Here is a 4,366-nt window from a genome sequence, read left to right on the forward strand (position 1 = left end):
CTCAGCTCCACATCGCTATGATTCTCTGTTTTCATTCAGTTTCCAGTCAGTGTTCAATCTAATTCTTTATCCTTCCATTTGATGCTCAGGATTCCAGGACTGTCATCTGTATCTGTTTCATTTGGTTTCTCAAGTCTTTGTTGCAATGGGGTGGCATGATGTGTCTGATTAAGCCACCATCTTGGGCCATCTCCTGTGAAAGATTTTTAATTTATTTGTTATATTATTTAGTTTTTAAAATTCTTCATATATTCTAGATAGCATATGTACACTTATGAATATTTTCTTTTGTTCTGTGGGCTGCCTTTATATTTTTCTTAACAGTATTTTTCAAGAGTATTTCTTTTCTAAATTTAGAGTTTAGGATATGTGTTTTTGTGACCTATCACTGGTTTTTTTTTTGGGGGGGAGGGGTTATCATGGGAGTAGGAGCTGAACAGATGAGGGAAGTGCCCAACCTCTCATCTACATTCATTCAGAATTTAGCCTCTGCCAACAGGTAGCTAGAGGCAGTGTAAAAAATGTGAACATCCTGCCCATCTCAGGAAGCTACTGCCATAGCTTCAAACTGGAGGATGGGGTGAGAGGGAGCTCTGTGTTCTTGACTGCAACCACCTGGAGTGGAGTTTCCATCATGCAGAGCTGGGAGAAGGGAGGGTGAGAGCTGGTCTGATTCAAATGCAACAGAGTTTTATGTGTCTTTCCTGGTTTTAGTAGATTTTCTTGAATGTCTCTTCATTTGCTACACACTCTTAGGATCATTTCCAGAGGCTTTAAATAGTTGTAGTTTTGTTTTTAATTTTCCCTAGTTTCACTAGGGAGCAGGTCTGCAGAGCTCCTCACATTACCATTCCAGAAATGGACCTCTCTAATATCATTCTTAATTTTCTTTTGCTGAATGTAATATGTTGTTTTATTTTTCTGTTTGCTTTTAAGATTTTCTGTGTATCACAGATTTTCAACAATTTGATTATTACATGCCTTTATATGTGTTCTTCTCGATGCTTATTTTTTCTTCTACTTTTGTATTATAGTTTGATCAAATTTGAAAAATTATTTGCCATTATGTGTTCAAATATGTTTTTCTGGCATCCTCCCTCTTTCCTTTCTTTTTGAGGCTCCAATTGTGCATATGTTAGGCAGCTGATTTTGCACCACAGGTTATTGAGGCTCTTTTTTTTTTTATCTTTTCCAGTCTCTTTTCTCTCTGTGCTTCATCTTGGATTTCTATTTTTTAATTCAGTTTCTCTGATCTTTTCTTCTCAAGGTCTTACTTGCTATTAATTCCATCTGTATCTTTCATCTCTAGTCCATTTGATTCTTTCTGTGCCCTTAATTTCTTTCCTCAACATGTTCATGTTTTCATTTAAATCCTTGAGCATATACAGCACATTTTATAACAGCTGTTTTAATGTCATTTGCTACTAATTCTGTCACTGTTGTTTTCTGACCATTACTCTGTCATGGCCAGAAATGGAAGTTTCCAAATATGAAGTAAAAAAAAAAAAAATTGATACAAAGATTTGGGTACTAACAGTTCTTATTGCTATTGGGTGTTATTGCTCCTAGAGTCTCTTAGTGGAGCACTGAGCATGAGAATACACACACACACACGCACAACCACACAATTATATCTCCACCTCTCTATACTGAAAACCATGAGCTCTACTAATACCTCCAATTCTAGATCAACTGCGCAGAGTTCAATTTTCTCTCTTTCCATATTTGAAAGTCCCCTTTGCGACAGTGAAAAACTTGGCTCCCACTACCTTTAAAATCTTATTTGATCAATTCCCTTGTAGGTAATCAATCTTTCGTTGCTGCCACTACTCCCTCCTACACATGGGTGTTCTCCTCTCCCCACTTGGGCTACAGGACTCTATCCCAGACCATTCCCCCATATACAAGACTTCTGTACTCTGGTTAGGCTCTAACACCTTCTATCAGGCTGTGCCCTTGTCCCACTTTCCCACAAACAAGTTCTTCCTCCTCTCCCTGTTCTGGCTCCCCACCCACTGTGTAAATATTTTTCCCATTCCATTTGGACTCCAAAACCTATGTCAACCCTCATTGTGGGTGTACATTTTCCATTCACACTGTAATACCAAATGCTGGCATGCCTCCATCCATTTTCCTTACACCACTTGGGCTTAAACCCTTCTCACCAGGCTGCCATCATATGTAGATGCCTTCCTAACCCTGCTCAGGTTTTGACTCCCCATTTCAGCCAAGGTTCTGCCTCATATTAATGTCATTATTACCCTACTTAAGCTCTGTCACTCTTTGCCAGGCCACTTCTTTGTGTGGGCCACCTCCTCACCTTGTACTAATTCTGATATCTCACTCTGTGTTAAACTTCTACATGGATGTCCTTCTCACCTTACTGTAGTTCTAACATCTTATATCTCCACTCTTGGATTTCACTTCACGCTGGGCTCTGATTGACCTTGCTGGGTAAATCTCCATTCCTTCCATCTTGTGGATGCCCTTCTTACCTTGTGTTATGGCCTAAATTGTGTCTCCCCAAAAATGTGTGTCAACTTGGTTAGTCCATGATTCCCACTATTGTGTGATTGTCCATCATTTTGTCATCTGATGTGATTTTCCTGTGTTGTAAACCCTACCTCTGTGATGTTAATGAGGTGGGATTAACGGCAGCTGTTTTAATGAGGCAGGACTCAATCTACAAGATTAAGTTGTGTCTTAAGTCAATCTCTTGTGAGATATAAAAAAGAGAAGTGAGCAGACAGACGTGGAGACCTCACACCACCATGAAACAAGAGCCAGGAGAAAAGTGCATTCTTTGGACCCGGGGTCCCTACTCTGAGAAATCCTTTGACTGGGGAAGATTGATATCAAGGACCTTCCCCCAGAGGAAACAGGGACAGAAAGCTTTCCCCTGGAGCTAGCATCCTGAATTTAGACTTCTAGCCTCCTAGAATGTGAGATTATAAATTTCTCTTTGTTAAAGACATCTGCTTGTGGTATTTCTGTTATAGCAGCACTAGATAACTAAGACACTTTGCTTGGCCTCCAGTAACTGTCTCTGGGTCACTGGGACTACATCCCTTCCCCACTGCATATGGATTTAGGAATACATTTTCAGGAACTGAAATGAAAGACAGGGAAGAAGAAAAAGAGGAAGAAGAAGAAAGAAGAAATGGAGGAATGGAGGAATAAAAGAGAGAATAAGAACAAAAAGAAAAAGAAGAGGTTTTGAAGATTTTTGAGAACTGATTTATGGTACAATTTATGGTCAAATTAAAAGAAATGTTCCATGAGAGCTTGAAAAGTATGTCCAATCTGTAGCTGTTAACTAAAAAGTTCTACATATTTTTATTGTTTCAGATTTCAACAGTATGTTGTTCAAATATTTGCAATTTTTGCTTATTTTATGTATATCTGATTAATCATTTACTAAGAAATGTCTTTATCTGTAACTATGATGATAGATTTGAGTTTCCTCTTTTGTGGCGGTTTTGCATTGTGACAGCTTGGCTAGGCTGAACTATGTTTTTTCAGAATTTCCTTCCCTGTAGACTTCCAGTTAGAGTAGACCAAGAGACATTGATACATGAGATTTAGAGAGTTGAAATGAAACAATAGCCACAATATTTTCTATACTAGGTAGGTTAGGAAAGTCACTTTCGTAGCTCTTGCCCATTGTCGTTTGCTGCTCTTTTTATGGCTGATTGATATTACATTGTATAAATATACTCCATTTTATCAATTTTAATGGCCAAATAAGATACCACTGTTTCGCTGTATATGCCTTTGTATTTTTAACTGAAAAATGGATTGTAAGTTTAGATTCTTTTTTTTAAGTGTTTGTTTTCTTTAAGGTTAGAATTAGTCAAGAATAACTCAGAATTTATGAATCATTTTATGATTCTCTGAATGAAGCCTATGTTCAAGATTGATTATTGATAATTAGCCAGCTTTGAATGGGAAGATAAGAAGATACTTTTCTTATTTTCTTTTGATATTTATACATTCTTCTGAATTTTCTGATTAGTTTATAATCAGAAAAAAAAATAGACTTTCATAACACTTTAAGAGCTGGCTTTTATTCTGTTCATAAAATTATATATGCATGCCATTGTAAACAAAACAAATCACATGTTATAAAGAAGAAAATAAATCAACCATGAACACTTCTCCCTATTATTTTAATGTATTTTTACATAGAAAAGATCTTAATATATTATATTTTACTCCATTTCAGTTTGTTTGTACTCTCTTAAAATTATACTTTCCTATTATGCAATTAAGTTGTTTATAACTTTATGTCCAAGAACCAAGCACATTCATACTGAAACTATGAAAAAGTAGTATAACAATAATTGATGGATCATGATAAAATGAG

This window comes from Loxodonta africana, chromosome 1 (genome assembly GCF_030014295.1).
Source record: "Loxodonta africana isolate mLoxAfr1 chromosome 1, mLoxAfr1.hap2, whole genome shotgun sequence".
Taxonomy (NCBI): Eukaryota; Metazoa; Chordata; class Mammalia; order Proboscidea; family Elephantidae; genus Loxodonta; species Loxodonta africana.